Genomic DNA, 21,550 nt, shown 5'->3' on the forward strand with positions numbered 1-21,550 from the left:
TAGAGTTCAAAATAATGATTGTAAGAATGCTCAACAGCATGAAACAGGACATAGAAACCATAAAGGACAAGTTAGAAATGAAGAATACAGTACCTGAAATGAAGACTATACTGCAAGGAATAAAGAGTAAGGAGGATGAAACAGAGGAATTTATCATGACTGAGTGATGACAACAAGAAGTCAAGTAATCTGAGCATAGACTGAGGGCATATAAGAAAAAGACATAATGAATTTGAAAAACCTAATTTCATCATAAACACATTCTGATGCTAAATATAAAACTATCTTTTCTTTGGAAGGAAGGATTTCCTCACCCATCATATAGCCAATAATAAAGCAACATCTCTAGGACTGGCCTTTGTTTGAAATCTTAACTGCTTGAATCTCCAGATGTCCTTCCCCAGCTCTGTTTTTACTTTGCATTTTTTTCTACAAAGTTTTTAAGTGCTTTATAATCTAAAATTCCCCAAGGCAACTAGAGTCCTATTTCTTTTTCACTTTCTTTTCTAATTTGTGTTTAATTAGACACTCACAAAGTGCAGTGAACTATTTTTTTAAGAAACAACCTTCCTTTTTTTTTTTTTTTTTTTTTTTTTTTTAAATTGGACTCCTTTGCAGACTGGCCCAGAGACAACAGCTATTGTCTGATGCTATCAATTGACTTGGCTATTAAGGCACGGAATCGGCACTTCCTGTGCAGAGGTTCCCTGATGAATACGTACTCTATTAGGCAAGGGTAACATAACAGGACTCACAGTCTTCTATCAACCTTATTGAATTCCAGGCTCTGTCTCAACAGCTTACTTGCTAGCCACTTAAATTATTTGGTGTTTCTTTTTTCCCCAGTTAGCGCTGAGCTACCATCCACTATAAGGGTAGACAACAGATCTTTTAGGGAGTGAAATAAAATCTGCTACTTGGCCCACAAGTCTTGTCTTCAGTCGTGAATTTAAAAATAAAATATTAACCAAACTACCATAATTGAATAAACAGATGTCAAAGTGGGTCTCAGTAACATAATATTTGTTTACATAAACCATATTTTATGACTTTGTAAGACTATGATACTCCTACATTTATGAGGCACCAACCCTTTTCAAAGAACTTTCTATGACCTAAGGCACTATTATAAGTTTTACTTTTTTTTTTCTTGTGTTTGAGCCTCTCTTACCCTGGCACTAAAATTCCAAGTGGGATTTTAGGTCTTGTACCCAAATGCATTTCTCTCATCACTCCATTATTAGTCCCCCAGTGCCCGGCCTCCACCCACTTTCCTCCCAGAGTGGTTAATAGTAAGAAACACGATGGAGGTCAATTGAGGCAACCACTGTATAATGCAAGTAGCTTGAACCTTATTCAAGTGCTATGGCTGGATAGTCATGGGTAAACCATTTCTATTTTCTGAATCTTGGTTTTCTCATTGTAATTATGCTTAATGTTTGCAAAGTCAATACACCATGTAATTGGGCCCAGTGTTATGTAATATTTAAAAACTTAATTGCCATTAAAATTTTGAAAAATGATTTGAACATTTATTGATGTCACTCACAAATACCAAGGGAGGATGCAATTCATAGGACAGAGAAAAATTTATGAAAAGTCATCTTTCCTCATCTTTTAATGTCTCTAATACTTGCAACTGTCTCCAGGTCTCTTCCTTCTTTTAAAACTCTACAGAAATTCCTCTAAAATCAGCTCACACTGTTTCTTGTCTCTTTTTCTCTCCTCTCATCTTTCTGATATATTCATTTTCTACTCCAAAAGCTCATTGAAGATTCTAACCTCACAGGCCTAGGGTATAAATTTCCTTTAATCTGAATACATAGCAGATACCTCGTTCCTTATTATCGAATCCTAATTGTAGATAAACTTGCACTCCCAGCCTCCATCAACTCTGCCGTCCCTTTCTAGGTCAGTGAGGCTGTCTTCTTCAGAAGCACAGCTTGTGCAGCCTTTGAATCCAGGAAAGCATCCTCGAGTCAAATCCGGCAGTCACTGACCCATGGCCTTCAAGGCTTATCATAGCTGTCCTATTTCAGTAGAAAACCCTCTTTATAATTCCCAGATCTATTTTTTTTTCTGGTTTTGGCCATCAGTTCCTTAAATGCCTAGTATCACTGTTGGCTTCCAAATCTAACACCTTGGCATCGAGTCTCCATTGGTGGAAGAGGGCTTTAAGCCATAAACCAGCGCAGGTGTGGGCACCACACTGCCTTCCTCTGCTCTGAATAGTTTCTTACTTGTTAAGATACTTGATATCTTAGAATATAAGACTTAAAAGCTAATTTCCAACCTGCAGTTACTTAAGGGAACATCCTGGGCTATCCCAATTCATTCAATACTAAATTTTTAAAAAGTAATCCATACAGTAATCCAGTGCCAAATAGTAGATTGTCACCCTGAAGCATTATTTTAATCTCAGAATAGTAAAGTTCCCTCCAGCTTTGGTGTAGAGTTCTCAGGACAACCACAGGTAACATCTACACATCTGAAAATTTCTGTGAATTTTGAAAGCTGTAAAACAAAGATATTTTACTCTAATCTATGGTCTAGACGAAGATTTATACCAAGACACTAGAGCATAGTGTCTAAATACCCAAAAGATAATTTGGAAGCAACTTTAATATCCACTGAAGTTTCTCAGAAGTTAAAAAAAATATGAATCTGTATGTGACACATCTAATGTGTCACAAAGTTTGTTTGTCTTTTTAACTCTCATCTGAGGACACACTTCCTGATTTGAGAGAGAGGGGAAAGGAAAAAGAGAGAGAGGGAGAGAGAAATATTGATGTGAGAAGGAAACATTTGTCAGTTGCCTCTGATACACACCCAGCCCGGGAATCTCTTGTATGTGCCCTCACTTGGAACCAAACCCACAACCTAGGCATGTGCCCTGATCAGAAATTGAACCCACGACCATTTGGTTTACAGGACAACACTCTAACCAAGTGAGCCACACCGGCCAAGGAAAACCAAGCACAATGTCTTAAAATCATTTTGCATCTTTCTTGAACATGCTTTCTTCCTGATCTGGAAGGGAGGAAGGTTGCCTGATCCCAAGCATTTTCTCCTTCTCTCCTCTCCTTCTCTCTCTCTCTCTCCCCCTCCCCCCACCTCTCTCTCTCTCTCTCTTTCTCTTTCTCTGTAAGACTATTTCTTTCTTCTTCCTTAACTCTCAAAATCTCCCACCAAAGCAGTTCACTCTTTTCTGTATTCCTCTCCCTCACAACTACTAGATATATTTGTTTCTTTCTCTGAACTTTTCAGTGTAAAACAATCAAGCTCATTTCAATGATTCCTGATTCTCCACTCATTCATTGACTTGATCATGGACAGCAAAGATGTTTCTCCCCCAAAAGAAGCCCAGAGTGGAAAAACTCTTGGTCGTCTTATATTCACATCATTCCTGCCATATAAACAGTAATAACCTCATAGAGGGTTGATTTGAAGCCAAATGAAATGATATAGTTACATACATTCCTGACATAGGTTTTTAAGAATCTGCGGTTAAGGAAATGAAAAATAATGATATGGAAAGCAGGATACAGTTCGGCCAGAGTCCTGAACCCTTCTGGAAACAGCTTCTCAGTCTCCCTATCCCATCTTCCCTTAGCATTCTGCATTCTGGAGAAAGAACAAGAATAGAGAAAAGAGACAGGTAAACAATGCCAGGGAAAGGATTAGAGGTTTCTGTGAGGAATGAGCAACTGGTGTGGAGAGGAATACAGTGGCTTAGTGTGTCTGCTGCTCCATGAGCCCAGCTGTACATTTGCCAGGCGGTGAGGAGGGCAGAGGCAGCCACAAAGCTCCCAAACAGCTGCTCCTTCCACTCAACACTGAGAGGATCTGGGCAATTTGGGGACCACCACTGGGGAGCAGCAGCAGATGGCGCTGTGCTCCGGAGGTGTGTGTGGCTTCTGTCACAAAAAAAGCAGCTCTCTTTTACATGCCAATAAATATAATCTCCTAAAAGACTGCAAAATGGCACACTCATGGAAAATTAGCATTTTTGAATTCAGTCTTTATTTGGTTCTCTAATTTTAGTAGTACTTTTTAAAATATATCAGCTATATGGCAACTAATTCAAGAAAAAAACTTTTAAAAATGTATATTCTCTTCCCATCTGGCATTACCCACATGAAGTTAGAGAAAAATGGTCATGTAACAAACCTATAAGGGAAATTCTCAGCTTCAACTCATATTGACTGAGCACCTACTCTGTGTGCCAATTATAGTACAAGAATTTTCCAGTCATTATCTTATGTGAGGTATGTATACAAAATTCGTACCCTACGTAAAGGGAAAAGATTTCACTTCACATGCGCATGCACAGGAACAAAAATCAGAGAAAACAAATGAATATTAGAAATTTAGTCCTGTTGAAATGTATGAAAATTTAATTCTGACTAAATTCATACTTACCTCAAAATATGCCAAAAACTCTCCCAAAGGTGAGGTTTTTTTTTTTTTAAATGTGACTTTGTGTAGCTGTTACTCTTTATACAAAATGATTATGACCCTCTCAAATAATAGCAAACAACTCCGTGGTGTTTTGAAGTTTACAAAGTATTTTTTTATATGCAAAACTCTTGATCATAAAGAAGGCCCTATAAAATAAGAGCCCTTCCATATTAGGAGTATCCAGTTCCTGGATGAGAAAAGGCTTCAGAGCTGTAGTGTGCTGACTGGAGCTGGCCCCAGTCCTGGAGCAGCAACATTTTAATAAGCCTATGTCAGGCAAGGGATATGGCAGCGAGGCCTTGTTCTGATTCTGGTAGAACATGTTTCATTGGCCAACTAGTTTTATGGAATTTTATGAAAAAGGCAAAAGCAGTTTGTATCCCAGGAAAAGAAATTTCACTTTCCTGATTTCTAAGGAGCACCAAGAGGGTCCATAGTCGATTGTACTAAAGCTCAGCATGGATGTCTCATGAGTTTGTTCACCAAATCACATGCAAAATTGTGACACTTAAGAGATTAGCAAAGATCAGACATCAAAATTACAACTAAAGTACCGAACACCCATCATTCAGAACATCCTGAAAGTCAGCTGAATGCAAGTCCTGCATCTAGAGATTTAAAGAAGAAGCCACATCAAGTCCGGTAGGAGGGATGGAGATGTGGAATGGTCTAGTCCCACACCCTAGTGTGCCAGATGAAAATTGGGAGGGATATCTCAGTTGTGGAGGGCCCCATGAGGAGTGAGGGGATCCATCCCCACACCAGGCCCTCCCGCCCAGGGTTCCAAAGCTAGGAAAAGAAGTCTCCATAACTTCTGGCTGTAAAAACCAGCCGGGCATGTGGCTAAGTGGGACAGAGCTTTCTGGAGTCCTAGGCAGTTCCTCTTAAAGGGTCTGTACACAGATTCACATGGACTTACCCTCTGAGCTCCAACACTGTGGCAGCAGCTCAAAAGGCACCAGGGACATAGAGGGAGGAACTGAATTATCTGGCATCAGGGCAAGAGCTTAGGGGGCAAGTTTTTGCCAGACAGAAGTGCTGGCAGAGGCCATCGTTCCTTTTCTGAGACACCCCCACCATAGAACCAGCAGGTGGATGTAGTATCTGAGTCTCCACCAACCCTCATCATACCCATTCCAGTGATTCTCTGAGACGTTGCTCTACCCCAATTTTGTCCCCCCAAGGCAGTTCCAGTGGCTTTTCCATACAAACTGCCTATATTGGTTCTTGATTAGACTTTCTTAAAATCTTTTAAAGGTTCACAAATGGCAAACAAGAAGCATTGGGCCTTGGCATGCCATGTACTGCTCGCAAACTGGTCCCAGGCCTGGCACTAGCAGCAGCTGGCCTTGGTGTGCAGCTTGATATCTCCTGGCCACCTCCAAGCCCAGCACAAGTAGTAGCCATCTGCAGATCACTCTGCAGGTTGTGCCAGGTGGCCCCAGGTAAGGCAAAGTCAGTAACTGATTTTGCATCTCCTGGGACACCCCAGAGCCAGTGCACCCGATGGAGAGTTTTCCGTGCCAGATTATATGAGTGACACACTAAAGGGACAGACTTGGTGAGCACCAAAACCCCACTGAGGCAAGCCCTGCTCATTAGGGTCAACTTATACACAGCAACTTCTCTACTGTAGTTGCAGCCAGTCCTCATAGCTAATCAGCCTGGAGGGCATTTCCTCGAGTGATGCCAACAGTAATAAGGCTTGACTACAACAGGACAGTGCACACAGCCCACACAGAGGTGCACCAGGAATTCCCAGCTCAGGTAACAAGGAAGGCTGCACCACTGGGTCCTACAGGATACCTACTATACAAGGTTACTCTACGAAGTCAGGAGACGTAGCCGCTCTGCCTAATACACAGAAACAAACCTAGGAAAGCAGTCAAAATGCAGAGACAAACAGGTCCCAAATGAAAGAACAGGAAAAACCTCCAGAAAAGATCTAAATGAAATGGAGGTGAGCAAACTACCAGATACAGAGTTTTGAACAATGGTTGTAAGAATGCTCAAGAAAATGAGCGAGAATTTTAACAGCATGAAAAAAACATAGAAGCCAACCATAAAAAAGAACCAGTCAGAAATGAAGGATACACTAACTGAAATGAAGAATAATTTACAGAGAATCAGCAGTAGAGTAGATGAAGCCAAGAATAAAATCAGTGATTTGTAATATACAGAAACATAAAACACCCAATCAGAATTGCAAAAAGGAAAAGGAATCCAAGAAATTGAAGATAGTGTGAAAAGCTTCTGGGATAGCCACAGGTGTACCAATATTTGCACCATGGGAGTGCCACAAGGAGAGCAATAGATCCAGAAACTGAAAATGTATTTGGAAAAATAATACCAGAAAATTTCCGTAACCTGGTGAAGGAAACAGACATATAAGTCCAGAAAGAACAGAGAATACCAAACAAGATGAACTTACATTGGCCCACACCAAAACACATGATAATTAAAATGCAAAAGCTTAAAGGCCAAAAAAAAAATATTAAAAGCAGCAAGAGAAAAGCAGTTATTTGCCTACAAGGGTGCTCCCATAACACTGTCAGCTGTTTTCTCTTTTCAGACCAGAAGGGAGTGGCAAGAAATATTTAAAGTGATGAAAATAAAAAACCTACAATAAAAATTGCCCTAGCCAGCAAAGCTATAATTTGGAGTCAAAGGACATATAGAGAGTTTCTCAGACAAGAAAAAGCTAAAAGAATTCATCACCACCAAACAATATATGAAATGATAACGGGTCTTCTTTAAGAAGAAAAAAAAAGATAAAAAATATCAACAGTAAAATGCCAATAAATACATATCTATCAACAATTGAATCTAAAAAAACAAAATAAACTAATAAGAAGAAATAAATACATAGACACTAGGAACATTTTGACTGTTGCCAGGTGGAGGGAGGATGGGAAGAGGGGTGGCAAAAAGTGAAGGGATTAAAAAGTACAATTTGGTAGTTACAGAATAGTCATGGGGATGTAAAGTACAGAATGGGGAATACAGTCAATAATATTCTAGTAACTATGAATGATGTCAGATGGGCATAAGATTTATCAGATGATCACTTAGAAAGTTATACACTGTCTCATAATTATGATGTACACCTGAAACTAATATAATGTTGTATGTCAACTGTAAATGAAAAATGATTAAGTGGAAGAAATAAATTAGTAAAAGTTAATTTAAACTATAAGATACATATTATTCTGTTATTAACCAGCGTTATACAAATGGTTATTAAATAAAATTGACTCGCTGTTATCCCTCACTCAAAGGTCCCTAAATTTCTTAAAATGAGATCAGGTTAATATTAAGTTCAAAAACACTACAGAATATGCTGAGGTGATTTATAAAAAGAAAAATTCCTTCTCCCAATTGAAAGACTAAGAAAAACTTGTAGTTAGGATAAAGAATCATGTTTTTTTAGTAAAAGCCATGCCTATTAATTAACAATTTAAATGGTCAGGTAGCACGGCTAAATTATGTCTTTGAAAGCCATCTTTTTTATAGACTAATTGTAGTTAATCTTCCTAATGTCTGGTTGTCATCAGGTCATTTCTGACACTAATCATGGGATGATATTCACTCTCAAAGCTGAGATCCAAATTCAAACATTTACTTTTTAAATAAACCTTCTATGATTCCCTTCCTATTTCCTCTGTGCTTCATGAAAATTCCAGGACTTTTTACCTGACCCTGTGCAGTTCACTCCCTGCTCAGTATGCTCTGCTTTTATGTCTCTTGTCCAAAACACACAAGAAGCTTTCTCCTATAACAATCTTTCCCCTAAAATCTAGTTCTCCTTATTCAACCATTTACCAGCTTCTTCTTGATTCACTTTCTTTGGCGTTCCTGAAAATATGCCCACTGGTGTCAAATATATATGCCCAAGAATTTCATCTGTTTCCACTAGCTGAGTGAACTTAAATAAGAAACTTACTTTTAATCTCAGTTTTTCTTCTATAAAATGACCATTCTACAACTAACTCACAGGATTATGATAATAAAGATGAAATAAATGAGTTAATAAATGTAAAATTCACCTTAAGCAGAAAATTCAACTTAGGCAATATTTCTTAAAGGGATTTTCAAGAAATTTTTAATTCCACAAAATATTCTTTAATCAAAAGAGATTCATGGTTAGATTAGTTTATTAAACAGAATATCCAATGCTAACTTTTCAGTCAGCCATGATGTACATTAAAATATTGAAGACTCTACAAATTCTTGTAAGAAAACAAAACAAAACAAAAAGTTGACTTAACATTCTCTGCATGGACTTCACCAGAGAACCTTTGTGTGCATAGGAGCTATTTAAAATCCTGCAGATACAGTGTTCTAAGGAAGGCATTTGAGAAAATGCTGACTTGGACAAGAACCAGTTATCATTTTAGAAGTTATTTCAGCCTCAGGTTTCTAACAGTTTAAAAAAAAATTTGTAAAAGAGACTACCTCCTAATGTTCAGAGACATCACACTCTCTCAGAAAAATGAACCACCTTGTCCAGTGGAAGGCTGTGCGAGAAGGGTAGTAACATGGTATTAATGTTCCAAGGCCAATTATTTTTTTAAAAATCTCTTAAAGTATATGAAAAATTTCTATTTTTCATGTGATGCCCAGTAATTGCTTATCCAGATAGCAGCAGATGTGAAACTTCATCCCAGGAGAAAAGTTTAACATAATATGTGAAAATCTGATAAAGAGCGGGAAGAACTCAGAGGAGACTCAGGAAATGGATAGGCCCCTGCCTGTGGTGGAGGTAGGATGGAGGTGTGGTCACTGCCTGTGAGCTCCAATACATCCACTTTCAAAAGCAAACTCTTTGTCATTATGAGGTAAAGGGCAATAATGGTGTGTGGAGCAATTGTCTCAATGTCCCGAACTGAAGGCCACCAAATTTTAGATGTCACAGTAGGAACTTTACAATCATTTTATTTTTCTCTTTTAATGGGAGTAAAAATCAGTATAGCTCACATTTTTTTTGCTCATATTGGCATGTTCTTCTCTACAATGACATCCTTAATTCTTCACAAACATAGTCATCAAAAAGTGCTTTCCAAATAAATTAGCATTTCTCAAATCAAATTAGTCATTTCTACTTATCCATGTTTGCAGTCAGTTTATTAAACAGAATAAACTTAGCTTTCCTATAAAAAGATGATGCTGTGAGAGCAAAAACTACTATCATGGTCATTTTCTGAACAATGTTCACAGTTTTCTTAAAACAAAAGTAAGCAAAATAACTTGTCATTATTGATCTCCCCAATTTCGGTTCTATTTTTCATAGGCTATAAACATAAACATTCAAATTTATTTTAATATAAATACCCCAAATTAATACCCTAAATTAAAAGTAAGATGTGTGTTTGCTTTGGAAGCACATATACTAAAATTGGAATGATACAGAGATTAGTGTGGTTGCTGTGCAAGGTTGACATGCAAATTCATGAAGTGTTCAATATTTTTATGACAGAAAACTTTCTTAACTTGATGAGAAAAAAAAATCATGCAAGTCCAGGAAACACAGAATGTCCCAAACAAGATGAACCCAAAGAGTATCACTCCAAGACACATCATAATTTAAATGGCAAAATTTAAAGACAAAGAGAGAATCTTAAAGGCAGCAAGAGAGAAACAGCTGTTTACATATGAGAGCGATCCAATAAGGCTGTTAGCCAACTCACCAGAAACACTACAAGCCAGAAGGGAATGGTAAGAAATATTTCAAATAATTAAAATCAAAGGCCTCCAACCAAGATTTCTCTACCAAACAAGACTCTCATTTAAAATGGAAGGCAAAATAAGGAATTTCCCAGACTTAAAAAAAGGCTAAAAGTATATTTCCACCAAACCAGCATTACAAGAGATGCTAAAGGTACTGCTTTAAGAAAATGAAGAAAGAGAGAGAGAGAGAGAGACAGGAGCATAGGTACAAAGGGAAAAAATGGCAAAGAATAAGTACCTATCAACAATAACCCTAAAGGCAAATGCATTAACTGCCCAAATCAAAAGACATAGAGTAGCTGAATGGATAAGAAAACATTATTCACACATGTGCTGCCTCCAGGAGACCTACCTCAGAACAAAAAATCTACATGGACTGAAAAAGAAGTGATGGTAAAAACAATATTCTAAGCAAATGGACAGGAAAAAAAACTGGGGTAGCAACACTTATATCAGACAAAGTAGATTTAAACACAAAAGTTATAAAAAGATACCCAGAAGGACACTTCATAATACTTAAGGAAATAATCTATCAAGAAGATATAACCCTTGTAAGCATATATGCACCCAATATTGGAGCACTCAAGTACATTAGGAAAACCTTGGAGGACTTCAAGAAAGATAACCACAGCAACACACTCATCATAGGTCACTTTAACACCCCATTGTCAACAATGGATAGATCTCCCAAGCAAAGAATCAGCAAGGATATTGTGGAACTGAATGATGCATTTGATTAAATATATATAAATATATGTATTTATATATATATATATATATATTTGATATATATATAAACTTTCACCCCAAAGAAGAAAAATATACATGTTTTTCAAATGCACCTGGAATATTTTCAAAGATAGACCACATGACAGGACACAAAACAGGCCCCCCAAAATTCAATAACATTGAAATCATAACAAGCATTTTCTCGAACCACAAAGGCTTAAAACTAGAAACCAACCTCAAGGGAAAAAAAAAACACTTCAAAGACACTCAAATACATGAAGAGTGAATGAGCATGCTAATGAATGGGTTAACAATGAGATCAAGGAAGAAGTAAAAAAGTTTCTGGAAACAAATTGAAATGAGTACACAACAGCCCCAAACCTATAGGAGACAGTGAAGGCAATACTGAGAGAGAAGTTCACAGCAATACAGGCCTACCTCAAAAAGAGAGAAACATTTCAAATAAACAACCTAACCCTACATCTACAAGAACTACAAGAGGAACAACAAACAAAGCCCAGAACAAGCAGAAGAAAGGAAATAATAAAGATCAGAGCACAATTAAATGACATAGAGACTAAAAGAACAATTCAAAGGATCAATAAATCCAAGAGCTATTTTTTGAAAATATGCCCAAAATTGACAAGACTCATCAAAAAAAAAAAAAAAGGAGAGGACACAAATAAATAATATTAGAAATGAAAGAGGAGAAATTGTAACCAATACCACAGAAATACAAAGGATTATAAGAAATTACTATGAACAACTCTATGCCCCAAAATTTGACAACCTGGATGAAATAGACAGATTTCTAGAAACATATAATCTTCCAAAACTGAATCAAGGAGAAGCAGAAATCCTGAATAGACTAATAACTAATGAGATTAAAGTAATAATAATAAAAACTCCCTGCACACAAAAGCCCTGGACTAGATGGCTTCACAGGCAAATTTTACCAAGTATTTAGGGAAGAACTAACTCCTGTTCTCCTCAAACTATTCAAAAAAAAAAAATTCAAGAACACGGAAGACTCCAGAACTCTTTTTTGTCAGGCCAGTATTATCCAAATTCCCAAACCAGGAAAAGGCACAACAAAGAAAGAAAACTACAAGCCAATATCTCCGATGAGCATAGATGTGAAAATCCTCAAAAAAAAAAATATTGGCAATCCAAATCCAGCAATACATTAAGAAGATCATATACCACGATCAACTGGTATTCATTCCATGGATGCAAGGATGGTATAATATTTGCAAATCAATAAACATAATACACCACATAAGCAAAATGAAAGACAGAAATCCCATGATCATAACAATAGAGGCTGAAAAATGCATTTGATAATGTAAGTACCCATTTATAATAAAATCGCTCAGCAGAGTGGGAGTAAAGGAAGCATACCTCAATATAATAAAGGCCATATTTGAGAAACCTACAGCCAACATCATACAAATGGGCAAAAACTAAAAGCTTTCCCCCTAAGATCAGGAACAAGAAAAGGGTGTCCGTTTTCACCACATCTATTCAACATAGCATTGGAAGTTCTAGCCACAGTTACCATACAAGAAAAAGAAATAAAAAACATCCAAATTGGAAGGGAGGAAATAAAACTGACATTATTTTCAGATAACCTGATAGTGTAGGGGTGTCCAACCCATGGCGCGAGGACTGCATGCGGCCCAGGAAGGCTGTGAATGCAGCCCAACACAAAATTGTATACTTACTTTTTAAAAAATATATATTTTATTGATTGTGCTATTACAGTTGTCCCATTTTTTTCTCCCTTTTATTCCTCTCCACCCTGCACTGCCGCTTCCCTCAGCACGCCCCACCCTTAGTTCATGTCTATGGGTCCTACATATAAGTTCTCTGGCTTCACATCTATGCTATTCTTAACCTCCTCCTATCTATTTTGTATCTACTATTTATGCTGCTTATTCCCTGTTACCTTTCCCCCCATTATTTCCCCTCCCTCTCCCTTCTGATCTCCATTTCTATGATTCTGTTCCTGTTCTTGTTGTCTGATTATTTTGTTTTTGTTTATTTTTAGGTTCAGTGGTTGATAGTTATGAGTTGGTTGTCATTTTACTTTTCATAGTTTTTAATCTTCTCTTTCTTAGACAAGTCCCTTTAACATTTCATATAATAAGGGCTTGGTGATGATGAATTCCTTTAACTTGACCTTGTCTGGGAAGCACTTTATCCCCCTTCCATTCTAAATGACAGCTTTGCTGGATAGAATAATCTTGGATGTAGGTCCTTGTCTTTCATGATTTTGAATACTTCTTGCCTACCTCTTCTTGCCTGTAAAGTTTCTTTTCAGAATCAGCTGATAGTCTTATGGGAACTCCTTTGTAGGTAACTGTCCCTTTTTCTCTTGCTGCTTTTAAGATTCTCTCATCATCTTTAATCTTGGGTAATGTAATAATGATGTGCCTTGGTGCATGCTTCCTTGGGTCCAACTTCTTCGGGACTCTCTGAGCTTCCTGGATCTCCTGGAAGCCTATTTCCTTGGCCAGACTGGGGAAGTTCTCCTTCATTATTTTTTCAAATAAGTTTTCAATTTCTTGCTCTTCCTCTTCTCCTTCTGGCACCTATATGATTCGGATGTTAGAATGTTTAAAGTTGTCCTGGAGGTTCCTAAGCCTTTCCTCATGTTTTTGAATTCTGTTTCTTCATTCTGTTCTGGTTGAATATTTCTCTCTTCTTTCTGCTCCAAATCGTTGATTTGAGTCCCAGTTTCCTTCCCTTCACTGTTGGTTCCCTGTATATTTTTCTTCATTTCTCTTTACATAGCCTTCACTTTTTCTTCCATTTTGTGACCATACTCAAACAATTCAGTGAACATCCTGATTACTAGTGTCTTGAACTGTGCATCTGATAGGTTGACTATCTCTTCATTGCTTAGTTCTATTATTAGAGCTTTGGTCTGTTCTTTCATTGGGGCCATGTTTCTTTGTTTCAGCACACCTGTTAAGTTGGAAGTGGTGGAGTCTTAGGTATTCACCAGGGCAGAGCAACCCAGGTTGCTGTGTTGTGATGCTGTTTGTGGGGGAGGTGTCTGAGAGGGAACAATGCCACTTTCTTGGCTCTCAGTAGGCTTTCCATCACTTTCCCCACTACCCACAAGCAAATTGGGCCCTTCTGGTGCTTATTCCCAGGTGGGTGGGTTTGTGAATGTTCTAGGACCCCATGGGTCTCTCCAGTGGACTCTTCCATGAGACTGGGAGTTTCTCCTGCCACCTCAACCCCCACAGGTTTTTCCAGAGGTTTTGAGGCTTTCTCTTCCTGCACTGAAATCCTGGATTACATGATCTGTCTCGCTCTCCAGGTGTTCCTCACAGTTTATCCACTCACAAATGTGGGACCACCAGGTCCTTCAGCCGCCTCCTTGCTGCACATCCTCTCTGCCCCAGCTGCCCGTCTACACCCTTCCTACTAGTCTGGATGAATGTTTCTTCTTTAGATTCTTGGTTGTTGGACTTCCATTTGATTTTCTGGCAGTATGGTTATTTTTTGTTTTTAAATTTGTTGTTCTCCTTCTTTTGTGTGTACAAGGAGGCAAAGTATATTTACCTACATATCCATCTTGTCCAGAAGTCCCCAATTTAATTAAAATCTTTTTTTTTGCATGTCAGTATTCATTAGTGTTTGCATATTTATTGTGTGTGGACCAGGACAACTCTTCTTCCTCCAGTGTGACTGAGATATGCCAAAAGGATGAATACCCCTAGTGTACACAGAAAAACTCTATAGACTCCACTAAAAACCTACTCAACTTAACCCAATAAGTTAATTTGGAAAAATAGCAGGTTACAAAGCCAATATTCAGAAATCAAAGGCATCTTTGTATATCAACAATGAAATATTGGAAGTAAAAATCAGAAAAAAAATACCATTTGCTATGTAACAAGAAAAAGTAACAAGAAAAATAAAGTACTCATGACTAAATTTAACCAAAAGGGTAAAAGACCTATACTCAGAAAACTACAGAACACTGAAGAAGCAAATTAAGGAAGACACAAATAAATGGAAGCATATATCACATTCATGGATTGGAAAAATTAACATCATTAACATATCTATACTACTTAAAGCAATCTATAGATTCAACACAATCACAATGACATATTAAACCACCAATGACATATTTCACAGATTTGAACAAATATTTCAAAAATTTATATGGAAGCAAAACAACTCCAAGGAGCATCAGCAAGCTTGAGACAGAAGAGCAAAGTAAGAGGTGTCAAAATACCTGATTATCAAACTATATTACAAGGGCACTGTAATCAAAAGTCTGGCACTGGCATAAGAAAAGACATATAGAACAATGGAACAGAATGGAGAGTCCAGAAATAAACCCAGGTCAGTTAATATTTGACAAAGGGGGCAGAAGCATAAAATGGAGTTAAAATAACCTCCTCAATAAATGGTGTTGGGAGATCTGGACAGAGACATGCAAAAAAAACAAAACAAAACAAAACAAAACTAAACCACCAACTTACACCATACACCAGAATAAACTCAAGGTGGATAAAAGACTTAAATGTAAGCCATGACACCATAAAAGTCCTGGAGGAAAACATAGGCAGTAAAATTACAGGTATCCCATACATCAATATTTTCGCCAATATATCTCCTAGGCCATGGGAAATAAAGGAAAAAAATAAACAAATGGGACTACATCAAAGTAAAAAGCTTCTCCCTGGCTAAAGAAACCATCATCAAAATGAAAAGGGAACCAACCATGAAGGAAAATATATTTGCTAACAATATCTCAGAAAAGGGTTTGATTTCTAAAATATATAAAGACCTCATACTATTCAACACCAGGAAGACAAACAATCCAATTAAAATTGGGCAAAGGACCTGAACAGACACTTCTCCAAGGAAGACATACAAAGGGCCCATAGACATATGAAAGTATGCTCAACATCACTAGCCACCAGAGAGATGCAAATTAAAACCACAATGAGATACCACCTCACGCCAGTCAGAATGGTCATCATTAACAAATCAACTAACAAGTGCCGGTGAGGATGTGGAGAAAAGGGAACCCTAGTGCACTGTTGGTAGGAATGCAGACTGGTGCAGCCACTGTAGAAAACAGTCTGGAATTTCCTCAAAAAACTAAAAATAGAACTGCTTTTTGACCCAGTGATTCCACTGCTAGGGTTATACCCTAAGAATCCTGAAACACCAATTCAAAAGAACCTATGCACCTCAATGTACATAGGAGCATTATTTGCAATAGTCAAGTACTGGAAACAGCCTAAGTGCCCATCGATAAGAATGGATCAAAAAAAAATGTGGTACATTTACACAATGGAATACTAAACAGCAGAAAGAAAGAAGGAACTCCTACCTTTTGTGACAGCATGGATGGAACTGGAGAGTATTATACTAAGTGAAATAAGCCAGATGGGAAAAGACAAATACCATATGATCTCACCTATAAGAGGAACTGAAAAGAGGAACAAAAACACATGGGAAAAATAGGACTAGAGGCATGGAAACAAGGAACAGACTGACAGTGATCCAAGGGGAGGGAGAGGGAAAGAAGGGAAAAAGAAAGTGAAGGGTCTAGTCAAGGAACATGTATAAATGATCTATGGGTACGGACAACAGGGTAGGGGTTGACTGTGGAAGCAGGGGCAGGTGGGGCAGTGGAGAACAACAGGGGAAAAATTGGGACAACTATAATAGAACAACAATAAAATAAAATAATAAAAAATAAGATGCATTATTAATCACATAGGAAAGATTTCTGATTTTTTAAACACCAGTGAGGTTTACTTGCACTATCACCTCAGTATAGATGAATGACTGAGGCCCTAAACTTATTAAACTATCTATTAAATCTAAAAAAATAAGTATCATTTTTAATTTTTTGAGGTAACTCCATTCTGCTTTCCACAGTGGCAGCCCCAGGCTGCATTCCCACCAACAGTGCACCAGGGCGCCCTTTTCTCCACATCCGCACTAGCACTTGTTTGTTCACTTATTGGTGATAGCCATTCTGACCCATGTGAGGTGATACTTGTTGTGGTTATAATTTGCATTTCTCTGATGACAGGTGACATTGAGCATCTTTTCATATTTACATTGGCCATCTGTATACCCTCTTTGGTGAAGTGCCTATTCAGATCTTTTGTCCATTTTTCAATTGGATTATTTTTGGTGTTGAGTTTATAAGTTCTTTTTTAAAATTTAATCTTTACTGTGTGTTTTTTCCATTACCATTTAGTCCCTTATTCTCCTCTCCCCCAGCAATCTCCACATTGTGGTCCATGTCCATGAGCCCTTTTTCATTGTTGCTCAAGCCCTCCACCCCTTACCCGCCCTGCTTAGCTGAATTTTATTAACCCCTTATCAGATATATCACCGAATATGTTCTCCCATTCCATGGGTTGTCCTTTTATTTTGTTCATGGTTTCCTTTGCTGTGCAAAAATGTTTTAGTTTGATGTAGTACCATTTGTTTCTTTTTTCTATTTCCCTCACCTAACAATATATTTCAGAGAAAACATTGCTATGAGCAATGGCCAAGATTTTACTGGCTATGGTTTATTCTGAGTTTTTATGGTTTTATATCTAACATTTAAGTCCTTAACCCATTTTGAATTTATTTTTTGTGTGTAGTGTAAGAAGGTGGTCTAGTTTCATTTTTCTACGCATATCTGTATAATTCTCCCACCACCATTTATTGAATAAACCATCGTTAGCTTATTGTAGATACTTGCTTCTTTTGTCAAATAATAATGGACTATGAACGCATGGGTTTGTTTCTGGCCTCTCTACTCTGTTGATTGATCTATATGTCTATTTTTATGCTGGTACCATGTTGTTTTGATTACTACAGATTTGAAGTATAGTTTGATAGCAGGTAGCATGATTCCCCCAAATTTGTTCTTCTTTCTCAAGATTGTTGAGGATATTTGGGTTCTTTTGTGTTTCCATATACATTTTTGAAATAGTTGTTCTAGTTCTGTAAAATATGTCAAAATATGGTATCTTGATAGAAATTGCATTGAATCTATAGACTGCTTTATGACTCAGTGATTCCACTTTAGGAATTTATCCAAAGAAACCCAAAACACTAATTGAAAAGAATATAAGCACCCCTGTGTTCATTGCAGAATTATTTATAATTGCTAAGATTTGGAAGCAGCCCAAGTATCCATTGGTAGAGGAGCGGAAAAAACAACTATGGTACATTTGCACAATGGAATACTACACAGCTGTAAAAAAGAAGAAATTTTCACCCTTTGCAACAGCATGGATGGATCTGGAGAACATTATGCCAAGTGATATAAACCAGTCATAGAAACATAAATACCATATGACTTCACCCATATGTGGAATCTACTGAGCAAGCTGAACTAACAAGCACAACAGAGAGAGACTGACAGATAAAGACCAAGCTGACAGCTCTGTGGGTGGGGTTAAGGGATAGAGAGATCAAGAAAAAAAAGAAAAAGGACACATGGACACAGACAATGTGTAATGATTGCAGGAGTGAGGGGTTTGGTGGAGGTAGAAGAGGGTATAAAGGAAATAAGTGGTAATGGAAAAATACAAGAAAAATATATATAAATAAAATAAAAAACAATAAGTAAGCAAACATTAAAACACATTTTAACATAATTTACTACCTGAAGGATCCAGTTAGATAATAACAGATCTGGAAGAAATTCTAGTGACTAACTTTATTAAATTCCTAATTTCATAAATATGGAAATTGAAGCCACAAATATTAAGTAATAAAACACAAATCTGAGGATTAGTGAGAGCTCAGGCTAAAATCAGGCTAAACCCTAACTTTCTTTTTCTTTTTTTTTTTTTTTTTTGGCTTTTAAAAACCACTTTATTAAGGAAGTTTCAAGTTTACACAAAACTAGAGAGGCTAGTATGAGGAATCCCCCTGCATCTGATTTCAACAACCATCAACTGAACTGCATAATTGTTTTATCTACCCCTTCTCCACAAACATACTTACACATTCTCTTCTGAAGCTAAAAACAAATTTCAGCTATTTCACCTGTAAATACTTCAGTATGTACCACTAACAGATAATACTTTTATTTTTTTTTAAATTAATTTATTTACTTTTTAAATACATTTGTCTCTGCCTTCCCCCCCTCTTTCCCTTGCCCCCTCCCACCTTCCCTCCCTCAGCTCTTCCCCCCTGGCTTTGTCCATGGGGCAGGGAAGCGGGGGGCAGGGAAAGGGAAGGGAAGGGGAAAGTCAAGGAACATATAGCAAGGACTCATGGACAAAGCCTAACTTTCTTTTATACTTTAAATCATCACAGAACTTCCTAAGGTCTGTTCTTCAAGTTGTTTTGTTCCTTTAGTAGCATGAAATCACAGCCTATCAAATATTTTAAGAGACTATTTTTTAAAATCATTTGACTCTTTGACAAATTAAACTGAAGGATAGAATAACTAGTTGCCCAAGTACAGGGAAATTAATTCATAGTTGCCAAGTTTAAACTGTGTTCTTACTAAGATGTATAAAGCATATGCCCACCTCAGTGTCCCTTTAGGTTTTCTAATAGGAAAAATTTACAAAGAAGTTAGATCATTTGTCTAAAAAATTATATAATGACTTCACCTAGAAATCATATCTAAATTTTGGAATCTAAAGAAATGGCCTGAGTGCAAAAAAAAAAAAAAGGTACACCAACAGAACTGACAGCTATAAAACTAAGTCAAATGAGAACTAGTTACAGAAAAGCCTAGCAGAGTGAACAACTTAATTATAGATCAGGGACAACATTTAGGAAGTCCTGGAAACACAGTAAGAGTTTGGTTTTAGTGTCGCAGACAGCAATTGTAGTGTAATATTGATGGAAAAGATAGAAAGGCGAAGCACAAAAGGAAAGAATGTAGGTCTATTTTCATAGCCTGTAATGTTAAAAGGACCTAGACCCAGGTGGTATTATTTTCAAATGGGAACTTTTTCACTTGGGTACCTTTGCTCCAACTGTATTAAGTGTACCACAGCCCAGGGGTTACTATGTGAGGTGATGAGGGATCAAGATATATACCATAGCAATAAAGTTTCCCTCTAATTTTTTAACAATATTCTATATTAGGAGGTTAAATATAACTTTTAAAACTGTTATATAAAAATGATTTTTGAAACACTCTTCCTTGTTTTTTTTTTTTGGCTACCTATATGTACGCAACAAATATATGTACTCATAGAAGATATCTTCATAATTATTTTGCAGGTGTCTTTCAAAGGGTAAATGGTTATACCATAGAATAACACTTGGCAAGTAAAAGGAAGACAACAACTTTGATAAATTTTGAGGGAATCGTGCTGAGTGAAAAAAGCAAAACCCAAAGTTTTACATACAGTATGATTATATTTACATAACGTTCTTGAAATGACAAATTTATTGAAATAGAGAACATATTAGTAGTTGTTGCCAGACACTGGGGGGCAGGGAGGCATAGAGAAGGGAAGGGAATGTGGCTATATAAGGGCAACATGAGGGGCCCTTGTGGTAATAGGAATGCTCAACTTGACTATACTGGAATGTGCACAGGGAAAAAGTGAGTAGAACTAAATACACACAAACACACACACATAAATGAGTTAAAACAAAACTGGGGAGATCTGAATAACATTGGTAGAATGTATAAATGTCAGTTTCCTGGCTGTGATAGCACAATGCACTATAGATTCTTTTTCTATTTTATTTTTCTCATTTTTAACAATTAAATTATGGAGCTCACATTGTTTAATAATTTATAAATTTCAGGTGTACAAATTTATAATACAACATTTGTACACTCTATTGTGTGCACACCACCCCAAGCCTCATCTCATTCCATCACTACATGTTTGACTCCATATGTTCTCTTCTTCCTCCTCCCAACCCCCTTCCCTGCTGGTAACCACCATTCTGTTGTCTGTATCTATGACTTTGTTTTTGTTTGCTTGTTTTGTTTGTTCATTTATTGTCTTATGTTTTACATCCCACATATATGCGAAGCATATGATCTTGTCCTTTTCCATTTGACTTATTTCACTTAGCATGATACTTTTTATCATGCATCCAAGTTGTCACAAATAGCAATATTTCATCTTTTTGGTGGCTGAGAAGTATTCCATTGTATATCTGGGCCACATCTTCTTTATCCAATCATCTGTTGAAGGACACTTGGTTATTGTAAATAATGTTGCAATGAACATAGAGCTACATATATCTTTATGGATAAATGTTTTCAAATTTTTGGATCGATACCCAGAAGAGGGATTGCTGGGTCATATGGTAACTCTATTCTTAATTCTTTGAGTAACCTCCGTACTGTTTTTCATAGTGCCTGCACCCACTTAAATTTCTCCCTGGCACTTGTTATTTCTTGTCTTATTGATAATAGCTGCTCCAACAGATGTGACACAGTATCCTACTGTGATTTTGGTTTTCATTTCCCTTATAATTAGTGATCTTGAAAATCTTTTCATATATCCGTTAGCCATCTGTATGTCCTCCTTGGAAAAGTGTCTATTTAGTTTTTAAAGAAGTTATTCCTAGGGGGAAATTGAGTAAAGGGAACATGGGTTCTTTATTATTTTTTATAACTGCGTGTGAGTCTATAACTATCTCAAAATAG

General features: G+C 37.0%; 1 protein-coding gene and 1 non-coding gene across 2 annotated transcripts in view; one reads left to right on the forward strand and one right to left on the reverse strand.

Annotated features, from left to right (window-relative positions):
• Positions 1 to 21,550, reverse strand: part of GRM8 (glutamate metabotropic receptor 8) — an 823,740-nt gene that overhangs the window by 150,640 nt on the left and 651,550 nt on the right. The window lies entirely within an intron of this gene.
• Positions 9,827 to 9,930, forward strand: LOC129063560 (U6 spliceosomal RNA). Its single transcript, XR_008528352.1, has one exon. It is a non-coding gene; the product is annotated as a U6 spliceosomal RNA (small nuclear RNA).

The sequence above is a fragment of the Pteronotus mesoamericanus genome, unplaced genomic scaffold (genome assembly GCF_021234165.1).
Source record: "Pteronotus mesoamericanus isolate MK-2021 breed Mesoamerican mustached bat unplaced genomic scaffold, CSHL_Meso_final scaffold_85, whole genome shotgun sequence".
NCBI lineage: Eukaryota > Metazoa > Chordata > Mammalia > Chiroptera > Mormoopidae > Pteronotus > Pteronotus mesoamericanus.